The sequence below is a fragment of the Carcharodon carcharias genome, chromosome 12 (assembly GCF_017639515.1).
Source record: "Carcharodon carcharias isolate sCarCar2 chromosome 12, sCarCar2.pri, whole genome shotgun sequence".
NCBI classification, from domain to species: Eukaryota; Metazoa; Chordata; class Chondrichthyes; order Lamniformes; family Lamnidae; genus Carcharodon; species Carcharodon carcharias.
In genome coordinates, this window is record NC_054478.1 from 70,227,785 (window position 1) to 70,243,718 (window position 15,934).

Here is a 15,934-nt window from a genome sequence, read left to right on the forward strand (position 1 = left end):
GGCTGTTTGGGGGCAAGGGCCATGAGCACATGACACAGCACTCCAGGCAAGAGCCTCAGGAGCACAGACACCGAGGAGTGCAACATTCAGAGCCACACTTCTACCAGAGCTCTAATTAACAAGCAATTAGCATCTTAGCATAGAGGCTTCTGTGGAGGCATCCTGCAAATCCAGCCCTGAGACTCTCCAGAATTTGAGATTCATTGCCCTTTGCTCCATGTTTCATAGAAAAGTCAGGAACCCAGGACAGGAATAGGTGAAGGCACATCAGCAGGAAGAAGATCAGGATGACGAGGAAGAGAAAAAAAAACATGAATCTGCCAAAACTTTAAAGCAATAAATTATTGAGGAACACTTTTGAATAAATCATCAATACCACCTATATCAGCAGCCTTTTCCACTCAAGACACAGCACAGTATCTTCTGGACTTTGTCCCCACCGGAAAGGTGAAAACTCAAATTGCAGGCTTAGCCATGGCTCTTTAGCTCAGTCATAGCATTAGCATCCTTCCCCTGGGTTGCTGAACCATTCAGTGAGGGTGTGTAGGATGATGTGTCCATTCTATCAAAGCAAAGGGACTATGGCATGGATCACAAAGGCCGTCCAGTGATAGACACCTTGATGGTCACTGATAAAATGTCCCCACTGCTCCACTGGAAAGGACTTCTTGTTCCTGGAGGCTGCAGATGTCAGCAGTGGCCAGCCATGAGAATGTGAGGTACTGCTGCTCAGAAATGTTGAGAGAGCTGATCCTCTGACTATAGACCTTACATTTGGGGTCTTTTCTCCTCCAAACTGGATCTTGGTGTTCATCCCCTTTGCTCTGGAGAATTATGAGGCTGGGGAGAAGGCAGATTGTGCTGGTGTTGTCCTGCTGCTTTGCTGTAGGTGTTGATGTTGCTTTTGCTGTTGCCCCATATCAGAGGTGCAAGGTGAAGCTGCATAAGCTGCTCCCAAACTGTGATGAATCTGGCAGTAGGGAAGTACAGCTGAAGTAAATTAAGTGCTAGACAGGTGAAGGCACTTCCAAGAAGCTGGCAATCACCTGTAAGGCAATGATAGCACTCTCTGAGAAAAGAAATGCTTTGAACAGTAGTCTCTCAACGGCGGGAGCTCTTCAGTGTAACTGGTCAAAGCCTTCCTGGTTTGTCTGCTTCCCTGAAAAAAGCTCTTGATGCTGTGCACTCACTTTAGTGACCTTGGCAAGCTGCTGACAGGTTACCAAACACGCACCCTCACTGGGAAATCCAGAGATGAGGGCTCAAACAGAAATTCATTGACTTTTTCACTTTCTTAATAACTTATTGAGATGGATCCAAACGGATTTCCTGCTCACCTTCAATCCCATCCTGCAGAAATCTAAAAGAGGATGGAAGGAATCATAACTGGATCCTGAGCCAAAGTCAATTTAAGGGAATTTAACACCCTGCATCCACTAAACCCCCCTCCTGGGAAAATTACCCCTACTGCCCTTAACTCCTGCACCCCCTCCCTCGAGAAGAATGCCCTAATCTTCAATACCAACATGGAAATTTCTATCATTTCAATGGGTATGGTCAAACCAATAGTGGAGCATATAAAATTGGGAATGCGGAAGAGACCGGAATTGGAGGGCCACTGAGATCTAAGAGAGTTGTAGGGCTGGAGGAGGCTACAGGCATTGGGAGTTTACTTGTACACACTGAGAGGAGCAGATTCAATAGGAACTTTCAAAAGGGAATTGGCTAAATACTTGAGAAGGTAGAAATTTACAGGACTACGGGAGTGGGACTAATAGAATAACTTTTAAAAAAATAAATAAATAAAATAACGGTCCAAATGGTCTCCCTCTGTGTTGTATGATTCTATGATGAGAAGAAAGCTTTCCCCAATAAGAGAAGCAGCCCACACCAAGAAACTGGTTGCAAGCCATTCATTGTACAACTGTGTTCATTACTTTGATGGACCTGGGAAGAAAAGAGAGGCACAAGGATTGGCAGTTAGAGGCAAGGATTAGACAGATGAATGACATTTCAAAGCAGCATCAAATTGTCACGAGGAGGGTAAGATGACAAAACACCTGTGGAGAATAGGCTGCAGTCACACCAGTTGTGATTCTTCTGACATTCATTTTGCCAACTCTTCCAGTGTAGCCTCTTTCAATGGGCACAGATCTTACAGGAATGGTGCCTGTCCTCCAGTCTACATCTGCTCCCTAGTATTCTATGACACACTGAAAGGTTGTGAAGCTGTGTGAGTCAGGGTTCAATAAAACAGATGGCATGTCAAGGATGGCATGTGGATGTGGAAGTGATGTAAGTAATTGTGAGGACAATGGCAGGAGCAGAGTATATAAGTGGCAGTGGAAGGAGGTTTAGTCAATTGTGATGATTGATGGGAAGTGAGAAAGAAGGCCTCTTAGTGCTGGGACTGCAGGTGGTGCAGCTCTAGAGAGTAAAAGGGATGTGTGGAGTTGGAATCTAACCTTAGCAGAGCTAACCAGATCATTGACTAGCCAGGTTCTTGGGCACCATGCTCCTTGGATTAATCTTTTCTGCCATCTCTGAACATTGCTGCCGGAATATTTGCCTAGACAGTATTCTCCTGTCTGATGGAAAGAGCGACTGACCCCTCTCAGTCACCCTTTCCATGAAGACCTCCAAAGCAATGTCTGAAAATCAGGACACATTTTTAGAATTTATTCAAGCCAGCAACTTCATTTTACAGCACTGACACAAAGCATATATTCAAAACAGCCAGAATGCACGTCTCCTTTAAGAGGTCCAGGCTGTATTTAAAAGGCATTACTGCTGCCTGATTTCCCACCCTTCAATCAGTGAGCTGCCAATAAACACTGCAATTAGTGCTGGCAGTTCCCCAATCATAATCAAATGAAGCACGAGCACCAATGTAACTTGTACCTCTCAGCAACGCCATTGGTGAATTGCATTTGATTATTCTTAATCCAGATTACGAAAAGAGAAGGTTCCTCTGCAACATAAGACTGCATATAATGGAACATTAGTTTTCACAAACTGAGTAATCTTATTGAGGGAGGCTTCATACCATAAGAAAAATAGACAAGTTTTGATTTTGTAGCTGGGAGAAGGGTTAAAGACATATTTTTGGGACAGTGTAGTATGTAGGGAAAGCCCTTAATGGGATTTAATTTGGAGCATAACTGCCCAAGGAATATTCATTATTGGCTTTGAGTGCAAAAACACAAAGAATTCTATTCTCTGCATTGTCATTGATTATTTTAACAACTAAACTATTCACAGAAAAAAACAACATAAAAATATACTTATCCAAAAAAGTGCATAACACAAACTCATAGAGCTGGTACAAGATCACCTGAATACATGTAGTACACTCATTAATACATTAAATTAGCACATGCTTAATGCAATGTGTTCCTGTAGCTATTCCAGGATACAATTTTCCCATCTGCTCCACGTTACCCATTTTTATTCAAGCTCACTGACACACTGCAGATGTATGTGAAAGAGATAGGCTTGTCTTCCAGTGAGAATTGTGTTAACCCTCAACTTTGACGGCCAAGATAGCATGAAATCTCCCCAAATCACAAAGCATATAAGTTAGGTAAGAATAAATTACATTATAATTCCAGAACAGTTTAGCTAGTAATGCTTTCGGAATGGAGAATCTCCTCCTCCTTCTGAGCTTACGTTACCATCAATAATAGATTGTCAACTGCTCAGGTGTAAGTAAATATTTTATAACAGGAATGGAACAAGCTAGTATTGATAAAGCTATTAAAGATGTGGTGTAAACTATTAACAGCACCACTTAAGGTTAAACTTTAACCATTTAGAATGTTTACTGTTATTTAACTTGGACAAATAATGCAGTTTTTTAATAATATAAAAGCCATTAAAAGCACTATGAATACTAAAATTGCCATTATTAATAGCCAAGGACTATGATAGATTCTATGGAAAAATCACAGAATCACAGAATTGTTACAACACAGAAGGAGGCCATTTGGTCCACTGTGTCTGCGCCTCATGGCTTCTGTACCACAGATCTTCTTCATGACTGCTTCTGCTCCTAAGGCTGTCTTGTAGTTGGCGCCATTGCCTGTTACTCTTGGGTATATTTATGGCAGCGTTCCCCATAATTAGATACAGGTTGAGTACTTGGGTATAAATTCTTCTTTGGGCAATAGTGAATCTGCAGTTTGTTTTACATTCCACCCATTGCTTTCTTTAATGGGAAAACCTAATTGTCCACAATTGTTTTAGCTTTACCTTTAATTTGGCTTTTCTGCTTTTTTATAACTGGATGTTTCATTCATAAATTCCAAAAAAAATGCAAATGCTGTAAATGTGAGAAGGGCCTATATCTGAACAATAACACAGTTTTGCTCATTTCAGTATTGATGATCCTGCAATGTATTTATACTGTTGTCTGTACTTAAATTAGGCTGTTCTATCTAGTTCTATTAAAGCACAAAATATATCAGTGGAACTGAACTGCTGATAACCTGGCCGTTGTCATATTGCTGGCTGTGAGATCTTGCTGTGTGCAAATTGAAGCTCTGTTTCCTAGATTTTAACAGTGACTAAGGGCAGTAACTTACAAGCTCCAGGTCGTTGTATTGGTGGGGGGCACCCTAAAGGTGCACTGGGGAACCCCTTCCCCGGAAGTGCAACCTTCCCCTGTGCAATTGCCCTGCACTGGGAACAATACAAAAATGCAATTTAAATTGCAAACTTTGGATAGTTTTGACTGGGTTACATCAATAGTTACCCACAAAAATTAGAAGAATTAAAACGTCTCCTAACTTCTGGGGAACCATTGCACAAAGCAATGCCGAACTCCATGGGACTGTCCCATCCCCTGAACCCCCCATGGGACTCCCCCATCACTCAGACTACACCCCCAATAGGACTCCCCCAGGCCTGACCCAACCAGACTCCCCCAGGCCCAGCTAGACCCAGCCCCTCCCAAGGCCCCACCCGACAGCCCCTCCCCTCAAGGCCCAAATTGAGCCCCCCCCCCCCCACCTAACTGGCTCCCCCACTGGAGGCTGACTTGACTCACCCTGAGGCCTGACTGAACCCAGCCGCCCCCTTCCTGAGGCACAACCTAACCCGACACCCTCCCGCCCCAAGGTACAACCCGTACTAACCACCCACCCCCCCAACCCTGAGGCAAAACGCAAGCCGCACTCCTCACCCTACAAAATCCTACCCACTAACCTTATACACTTACCTGGCCTGTCAAGGACCTTTAAACCTGGCTGGACCTTGAACTTACCTGGTTTAAGCAGCTACCGAATGCATGGTGCCTCTTCCTTGATGTCCTATGAGTGATCCTCATGAGCACGGCGCAAGGTTGTGTACGCTCACTTCTGAGTTCCCCTCAAAGTTCAGCTCACCAGGTGTACACCTTTTAAAGACAGTCATAATTTTGACATGGGGGGATGTTTTGGGCATGAGGGCAAATAGTGAGATGAAAATGAATTAAAATTAAGTTCCCGCCGTCCAACATCAGGAATTACAGCCTGCCATTAACAGGCAGAGTGGACAATCTGGTTTCACGATGGTGTAAAACCGATTTTTGGCCTTCTTGTCATATTGTCTGTTCACGTCTGCTGCCAAAGGGAGTGGAAAATACCGGCCCTAGCCTTTCATAGGTTTTTCAGTCCACAGGTTGAATAGGTGAGCAGGATTAGCAGTGTGAACTCATGGAACTAAACACTGGTAATTTAAAACTGATTTTAGAGTGGCTGCTGCTCCAAATCTGTCTCACAATATTGCTGTCAGCAAATAATGGCGCATTTGTACTTTGAAGAATCTGTTTTCTTGTCTGCTGACTTTTGAGATACTGTCAATCATTAATCACAAACACACATTACCTTGCAGTTTAATAAGTACAAATAAAGTATTTATGTGCCATTTATCACAGCAGCATCAGCTGCCTAACTTTCTTAAGTGAATTTTAAATACCAGAGCTTAGGGAAAATCAGTTAGACAGATTTTTCCCATTTATAACCTAGGGAGGGGCAATCATGTATGAATCTATTTTGGTATTGCCTAAGTGAACATTGTCTTAATGCAAATGCTGGCTTTCAAACTTAGCGTTTGACTGTGTGAGATCAAACTGCTTTAAGCATGATGGTTTCTACAAAACAAGAACAAAGTAAGTGAAGTATTGCCAGTACTAAAGAAAATTACATTGCTAATAACTACGCCATATGCAGTACTGCAGGATAATAGATAGGTGGAGGATGGATGAACAGATGAAAAATGGAGTAGAACCATTAAAATATAATGGGTTTGAGGGCAATGTAAAATGGTTACAGCATGGTTAATTGAGTCCGTGGGGTTGAGGGGCATGGTAGCACAGAGGCCTGGACTCAAAATACAGGGAATTCTGAAAACTCCAATCTAGCTGTTTGAGAAATTGAATTAATTTTAAAATAAAATTACTAGTGTAGTTTTTCTGCTGCATTGCATCCTCAAAAATTACCATTGAATGGGAAGTTGCTCACTCTAAATCTGAACTTGAATACGGGCCTCATCATATTTATTGTGATATTGCTCCCAGCATGGTGTATTGGTATTGTACTGTATGACTTTTACTGTATTAACTGGGAAGTTATATGTCTTATGTCTCAACAAACTGGTTTTGGATATGTCCCTCTGTGTTCAGTACTTGAGTTTGGTTACAAATGGTATCCAGGATCTGCCTTAAATTGGACAAATGCAGTAGAAACATACTGAATCATATTGCGTCAGGGATTATCCACTTTAACTGCTGTAAAAGCTCATTGAGCTGTCTCTCATACAAGACCACAATACCAGAGACAGCTCAGTGACAGATAAAACAAGCACATAACGTTTGCCACTTAGGAAAGGATAATGCCAAACTCAACAGATGGTACTGTGAGATTGAAGAAACACATAGCACGACAGCATGGCTATTACCAACAAAAGTGTTGCTCGGCTATTTAATAAAATAAAGGTTGAGTGAAAGTTTACAAGGAGGGTATCAGAATTCAGAGATAAGGGGGTGAATCTTTGTCTGGGTTTAGGAAAACTAGACACGCACAATTTCGTGGCTTAGAAACTGTACACCAAACCCATGTGAGACTTCACATACCATTTCTGTCTCTTCACACTAGGGTCGGGTTGGCAGTGCAAGCCGCGCTGGATTGTGTGAGGTGCCTGGGTGCAGAGACAGGCCAATTAGAAAGTCCGCCTTGGTTCTCAGTATCCTATGTCACAACAGTGGGCATAGGCATCTGACCCTCACTCCTCATCTCCCTCACACCTCCACCCAACCCCCATGCCAGCCCATGTCCCTCAGATGACTGTTGCCACCTCATGCAACCTCTATGCCCCTATGTAACCTCCATGCCATCTCAGAGCACCTACTCCACCCCATAGCACCTCTATGCTTTCCATGTATCCTTCATGACTTTCCAAATAATCCATGCCACCTCTATGCACCCTGTGTATCTTCCATCGCCACTATATACAGCCTTCGGATTCCATTCAATATCATTGGAAAATGTATGATGTGCCTGCATGCCATTGTAATGTACAAGTGCTTGGCAGAGCAGGGGTTTATATGGGACTGGAGCATAGCACCACCCAGGGTATGATGTTATAGAGGCACATGGTAATAGACTGAGAGAACAGTCCTGAAAGAATACTCTGGAACCAACTTGAATGGAGGTAACAGCACCATGCATGGCAGTAACCTGGGATCTGTAAATAGATAGAGATTAACAATAAAGTTTTCATGTTTAAATATACAAGTCTTAAGATCTCATCACCAAGACACCTAAAGAACCCATATTGCAACATGGTTGGTGGTAATGGGACATTAGCACTATCAGCAAGTACAACATGGTTGGCATTGGTGGTTACTTCTACAATGTACCACATCAGGGATAGTACTGTAATCCAACATGGCGATCTGTGGTGATATGAAAGGTGGCAACTAAATACATGAACACAGAACAGCATCCCAGGGTGGGAAGCGCAGCTGAAGCCTAACTAGAGAGATGTGCATCTAAGAAGAAAAAGTTGAAGAATCTTCACTACAGACTTGGAAATGAGGAATCCCCCAGAGTGAATGGAAATCCATGGCAGAAAATTGCAAGAACCTGACACAGTTCATGAGTTGATGGGCAAAAATTAAAAAAAAAAGCTGTACTTACATCTTAGAATAGGTGGCGGTCCCAAGGGCTCAGCATCCAGAGAACAGCTGAAAGAGAGTTGCAAGTAAAAAAACAAAGGTTCAAAAAAAAACAAACTTGTAGGAATTGGCTCTCAAAGTCAAGAGAGACACCTGCAGGAAATAGTAAAAAAGAAACTCCTGCAGAGTTTAGGAGAAAAGGACCCCTTTTCAGCCAGTTTCCTGGCTTCTTGTATAGAAGAGAACAGTGCTGCTATTTTGAAGTTTTAAAATTTAAAAAAAGACAGCACTGAGGGTAGAAAAAAGGAAAATAAGCAGCAGAATTTGGGAAAAGAATCCTTTTTCCATTGGGTCCCTGGTTTTAAAAGTTTATCATGCTTTCAAAAAAGGCCCACAATCGCCGGCAAGCCTGCCAGAATCGGAAAAGTGCGAGTCATTCACAGAGCAAAAAAAAAACGTACAGAGTTTAAAAAGGAAAGAATTACCCAGAAAAGGAATGCTGCACTATTTTCTTTTTAAAATGTTTTAAAAAATGAAGCACACCATCGCCAGAGAACCTGCCCAAACCCGAAAAAGCACAAGAAACTCGCAGTTCGGAAAGCCGACAGCTGCAGATAGCTCAAGTGAAAAAGACAGTTACTGCGCTCACAGCCTTGAAGGGGAAATGACATTTAAAGTGGTAACTGCAAGAAAAAAAATGGTCATGGAGGGCAAATTAGAAGAGATCCCCAAAAATGGCAACCTCTAATAAAGCACTGAGGGCTGCAACAAGAAACCCCAGAGAGAGGGCAACTTCCAATCAAGTGCCAAGGGCAATGAAAGACCCAAAGCAAGGACAACAAATGACCTTAGAGAGAGGGCAACTAAAGACCCCCAAGGGAGGACAACAGAAGGCCCCAGAAGAAAAACATGCAAAAAGTAAATGAAGGTGTTCAACAAGAAAATGTTCGCATCAGAACTGGATGATTTGAATGCAAGATTCAAGCTGAGTATATACCTTTGAAAACACACAATAAACTGAAGTCTTCAATGAATCAAACTGTCTGAGATCTGAACAAATTTCAGTGATGGTTCAAAATACCAGGAGGAGATAATGATCCTCAATTCCACAGTTGGCAAATCAAAGCAGGAGTTGGGAAACTCAACCAGATGTGTGGCCAGGCAAATTAGCAGCCAGAAAAGGCATGCAAAGAAGTTGGAACCCTGAAAGACTCCTTGAAAAATCAATATGTAGTCATGAAAAACACGAGAAGCTATAAAGGACATTGAATATTACTTCAGAAAAAGCTGTGTTGGAACCATCAGTAGCAAGAAATGATGCACTGAAGCCCAGAGTGAGTTGGCAAGAGGTCAACAAGAAAATGAACAGTTGAAAGAATAGTTGAATGTCCTTCAAGGTCAAATGCAAAAAGAATGCATAGCCATTCAGTAACGTGAAGAAATGAAGACTGTCTTAACCAACAGAATGGAAGCATGGCAGAAGAAGCTCGAAGAGACTCTACTGAATTACAGGAAAGCTCAAGATGAAACAAGAGAGCTTTGTAAAGAAAAGGAAAACCTGGTGAAAGACCTTTGACCCTAAGGTCAAAGGTTATTCTTCAGGAAAATTACAAAGACAAGGAAAATGAATTTAACAGCAGTCTGAACGAACTGAAGAACCAGTTGGCAGAGAAGACTCAGCAATGTTCTCAATTCCAGGAGGAAGCCAAAAGCTACAAGAAACTGAAGAGCTGAAGAAACAATTGAATGGAAAAGAAAAGACATTGAAAGGAAAAGCTATCAAACTTTCCACACTGTGAGTGGATAATGAAACCATGAATTGCACAATTACAGAACTGAAATAAGTTAAGACTTCGTCGGAGACAGGCCTGGCCAACACTGAAACCAAAATGACGGATAAGGGCAAAGGTCTGTTGCAGACAGAGAATGAAAAGACAGAAATACGATTGGAAAATGTAAATCTGACACTGAAGTGCAAGGCACTAGTAGAAGAAATAGCACTGGATATCTCAGACATGCTGAGGACCATTGAGCTGGATGAAAAGATTAATAAGCTTGCAAAATGATTTGAAAATAAAAAGTGAGCAAATGTTTGGCTGAAATTGTGAAACAAGTGGAAATGAAGGTTTCATTTAGTATGCCAGAGAAAGACAGTTCAAGTCTACTCTAAGAATGAACAGAGTGTGCATTCTCCTTGGAAGGAATGGGACAAACCCACAGTGTCTGAAAAATGCAGATGAATTGTTAATAAGGAGTAACACTAAAAGCAAATCAAATTGAGATGGCCAAGTACCAGAAGCATAGAGTACTGCTACCATTCCTCCAAATGTGATAGAGATGTGGAAAAACTGTCAAACCTCAAGACTGTCTGAATTTTTCAAGTCAGAGACTTGAGATGGGGGAGCAGGGATAGCAAGTAAAGATTGTATTGCAAATAGTTATACTCGGTTGGAAAGGAAAGTTTTCTTTGGAGAAGGAAAGTCGATATCGTATAATATGCCTGCATGCCATTATAATGTAAAGGTGCTCGGCAGAGCAGGGATTAATATTGGACTGGAGATTAGCACCACCTATGGTGTGATGTATAGAGTCACTTGGTAATAGACTGAGAGAAGAGTCCAGAAAGAACACTCTGGAATCAGCACCATGCATGACAGTAACCTGTAATCTGTAAATAGTTAAAGGTTAGCAATAAAGGGTTCATGTTTAAATGTACAGGTCTCAAGATCTCATCATTGATGCATCTAAAGGACTGATATTGCAACAGAAAATATTTTACATTCCTTAGGAAAAAATAAAACTCTAATCATCTAATAAAAACCTAGATATCATTGATCTGAGAAAAAGCATTTTGCCATGTGAAAGAAACTTGTAAAACTTATAATCCTATTAACTTGTGTCAACAAACCAGAAGCCACATCAAAGAGGCAATCAGTTATTACAACTTCTATAAAATGTCATTCGATCTCAGATGAATAGAACACTTACAGTGCTGGAACCCATTAGCACTTGAGACTCAGCCAAGCATTGATCATGGAAACAGCTGTCCAAATAATAGACTTCTTTCTGGGAAGAAAAGAGCAGAAGATGCGCATTTCAATTTCAATACACAATGGGGAGGATTTTTCCTCATCAGGCGTGCTCGGCAGGGGCGCGTGGGGGTGGTTGGGAAGCCGAGCACTGCCCACAATCGAGGCCACTGGTGGGCCAATTAATCTCAATGTGAAACGCGAGCGGCACACTGAGCACTGCCTGCATGGAGGGGCGGGGGTGGAGGGCAAATGTAAACTTTGCACATGCGCGCGGGTGCACACTTGAAAATCCCCTCAGGCACAGAACTGCCTCAGAGAGATGAATAGTTTTTAAAATAAAAAATAAATGTTATGTAACATGTTTGTCACATGAGCAGGGACATGTAATTAATTAAATTTTAAAATTTTTTATTTCATTTTTATTTGATTTTGGAAAGCCCATGGATGAGGTTTCCTAAAAATTGCAAAGGCCACTTGGCCGTTTCGCCTGCCTGCCAACCATAAGGTTGGATGGGCAGTGAAAACTTTCTTTTACTTATCTTTCTAATGGCCTTAATAAGTCCTTTAATTGTCGGTGGGCGTGCTGCAGACTCCGGCGCGTGGCCACCGACCGAAATATCGCACAATGACAATGGGATGCTTGCCCGACATTATCGTGGGTCATTTTATACTTAGTCAGGTCTGGTGTGTGCCCGCCCACCCACCGAGCTAAAAATTCTCCCCAGTGTCAAGGGTGCAGTTAGGTGGTTAGATTTTCTTCAAGGGTAGAAATGTTTCAAGTCTAGATATTTTTTAAGTGTCAAAACCAATTTTTTTAAATCAGCTGGAGCCATTTAAATCACACTGGGGAAGATGATATGGCATTTTGTAATATTTTTCGCTTTATGGTGGTGAATTTTCCATTGGAAAAGCACTGTAATGCATGTGAATAAATACACAAAGCTGGTCAATGTAAAGGTCAGCTTACCTTTAAATGACAGGACCCTATGATGAATCTTTGCATTAAAAACGTATCTACAATTGAAGGTGTGAAAACACTTCATATTCACTTTTCCGTATGTTCCAGACTCCTCATTTTCTACATTAAATCTCAAACCTGGAACTCTTTTAATGGACTTCCAAAGCCCTGTATCACAAGACGAAAATGGTGAACGGGAGAAAATCCAATTGTTAAAATAGGGAACTTGATTGCATCGGATGCAGGTGTGCATTTTGCAAACCAGGAATTCCTGACTCCAAAAAGGCCAGAAGAAAATGGCCGAGGGTCATTTTGAGGAAAATTGGATTTCCTCAAAAAAATCCAATATTGGCCATTCGTACACCAAAACACGTCTCTGCACCCAGATGAACATTTGGCTCTACAGCTGTCATGAAAGATCAAACAGCTTTGAGCTTTTGGGCTGAATTTTCCCAGAATTGCACTAAGTGTGGTAGCGGGCGGGTAAAATGGAGTCCTATCCGCTGGTGAAATGACGGGTTTTCACGCCATATCTTCCCGAGCCTGCCTGGTTATACACTCACTCCTGCGAAACACACCATTTCTATGGCGGGCGGGCGCTGTTGCATTGTGCTGGTTGCCATCTTTAAAAGGCAGCCGCCAGCAAAGTGCTCATTGCCACCAGCTCACCACTGCTGCCTGGGGGACATGGTCTGCAAAGGCAAAAAGACTGAAGCCCCTGCTTCAACAACGGGTACCTCAAGCGACTGCTGGATGCCGTGGAGGCCCACCAGGATGTGCTGTACCTCTGCTCTGGCCGCAGGATGGGTAGCAATGTCACCTTGGGACGTGGTGGCAGCGATGGTCAGCGCCAACACCCTTCAGAAGAGGACAGCCACCCAGTGCCACAAAAGGATGAATGATCTCCACCGTTCTTCCAGGGTAAGTTGCTCTTTTCATCACTCCTAACTCACACACCCATAAATGCATCATACATCCACAGGGCCCTCATTCACTGCCAGTGCAAGGGTCACTCTCTCACACCCACCATCATTGCCCTCATCCCGTCCATGGGACCACTCACCACCCACACAGGCCAGGCATGTTTATCATCTGGCCTGGCAGGTGTCCTGATATGCTCTCCCCATCTCTAGCCATGCAGGACAAACTGGCTCACAACAGGAGGGAAAGGTCGCAGACAGGTGGAGGGATCAAAGTTCTGACAGAATTTGCAAACAGAGCCATCCAGCTGGCCGGCGATGACTAGGACCTGCTGGAGGCCAGAACGTTGCTGATTCCGAGTCAGATGACGAGCCACTGGACTCGATCATGTCACAGTTGCTGGAGTTGCAAAGGCCAGCTTGGGAACATCAGGAAGGGATGTCCACTGCACTCCTCAGATTGCAAGGCACGATGGAGGAGTCCATCTGCCTTCAGGCTGAGGTGATATAGCCAGCACTGCAATACACTGAGGTTAACACTGGCAGGATGGCGGCTGACATGGAGACCTTGGTCCAGAATGTCACTCCTGCACTGCTGCACAGGCTTAACTTCATAGCTGATGCCATAGTTGGCCTCCAACAGTGTGTACGCGAGAGGGATGCTGGGCAGTTCAATCTCACTCCAGCCACCCCTGCTCCTCAAGGAATCAGCCTGCGGCTCCCAGACACCCATGGTGAGGAGGGTCCGAAGGTTCACGCTCCAGGGCCGTCCACCAGGTGACTCTGGAAGTGACTCCACCCTTCCTGTGACTTCCGCAGATCCAACTTCACAGGCCGGGGAGGGTGCCACTACCACATAGCAGGACCCCAAAAGCAGGCCAAGTCTCAGTCCTCCAGAGGATGCCCGCCAAAGTCATCACAGACAGGGCGTCATAGTCAGCAAGCTGTCTTCACCTCCACTGTGGATATCCAAGGAGCACCAAGACATAGTGGCAGGGTTAGGACAGTTAAGGAGAATTAACTCTTTTGAGTCAACCAAGTAAACTAAGTTAACAAAATTAGGGACAAAATAAATACAGTCCCTAAATTAGGGAGACTGCAAAATCAAAGACAAAATTTAAAGGAAACTTACAAACATTAAAGCAAAATGTGATGAACAGGGTCAATAAAACACCCCAGTCCCTGCGGTGCCCACCAAGCATGGAAGGCATCGATGGTGCTGGCAGACATCGCGTACTCCCTCTCCAGGGACACCCGGCTGTGAACGTAGCCGTGGAAGAGGGGCAATGTCAGGTCGGACGACCCCCTCGATCGCCTGCTGCCTGGACCTGTTAATGGCTAACTTGGCCAGGCCCAGGAGCAGGTTCACAAGGAGATCCTCCTCCCTCTTGGTCCCTCTCCGCACCGGTGTTGAGGACACTTAGTTGCATAGCCTGGGCATGGGTGTTAATCGCTTGTGCATAATGTTCACTACTGTCAATAAACCCCCTGTTTCCCTGCCTATGGCTCTTTGTTCTGATGAGCAGTGTTCTTGTCACTCAGATGTATAACCTTTCTGCACAAGATAAAAGGCAGGTGTCTCAGTCCAGGGCCTCTTTCCTGTGTTCTGTGGGGCCTTCAGTCCACAGTGATTGTCCAGTCGCACAATCTCTGGAAACGTTACTGATGCCTGCACCTCGGTCGTGCTGGTCATGGCTGCCCGAATGTAGTGGGCAGGCGCCACAGAGTTCTCTCATACTCCGTTTGCCCTCAGCTTTAACATGGGGCAGGCCCCCATCACACCAGCATCTGCGACCAGTGATGCTGTGCACCAGCTCCTGAAGGGCTGAGATACTGAAGGCGGCCAAAGCATCAGATGCATCTAAAGTTTCGTGGCTGCGTCTCTGAGTTGGTCCTGATCATGGAACACAAGCGAGCGTCCCTTGGCCAGACAGGAGTCAGACATTCTCAAAGTCCATGTGAAGATCTATGGAATGTCCTCACTGCATGTTGTCATCATCCTCCTGCGATCGAGCGACTTTTAGGGCCTCCACTGCATCTCCATGACAGGAGCATTCTCACAGAGGATATTGGCGCTGAGATAAGCCAGACTGGAGTCAAACGTTCACAACTGTGATGTGAGGATCTACGGGGACACCTCACTACATTTGTCATCATCCTCCACAAATCTGGCAGCTATGAGGGCCTCCCGAGTGTTCCTGTCTCATCTAGCCAGTGCGAGAGCCTCATCCCCATTGTCATCACCACTGAGGACCCCCTCACCCTCATCCCATTCAGCGTCCTCCTCATCAGGGGATATGTGCAGCTCCTCCATCTGCTCCTCAGCCAGCTCCTCACCCCGTTGCAGCACCAGGTTGTAAAGGGCACAGCAGACGATGATGATGCAAGACACCCTCTGCAGACTGTATTGCAGGGCTCCACCAGACTGGTCCAGGCACTGGAACTGCATCTCCAACATCCCAATGGTCTGCTCCACCAAGTTACGAACAGGCTGTCCCGGTCCCGGGCGTAATGCACAAAGTTGTGTGCCATGGAGAAGATGTCATTCATGAACTCATGGATGCATTTATGGGTGGCGGATTGTGAAATCCCACAGAGGTCACTTGTGGAGCCCTGAAAGGAGCCACTGGCTTAGAAATTGAGCACCATGGTCACTTTCACAGCCACTGGCAGTGGATGCCCTCCATGTCCCCTTGGAACCGAGTCCTGCAGTAAGGGGCAGATGTGAGCCACCAGGTCCCTAGGCATGCACAGTCATTGACTTGCTGGTTCTCAGTCATCTGCAGAAATGGCAGGCAGCGTCTATAGACCGTGGGTGTCGCTAGGCGCCAACCAGCCACGGCTCACTGTCGCTCCTGGGCAGTGTGTG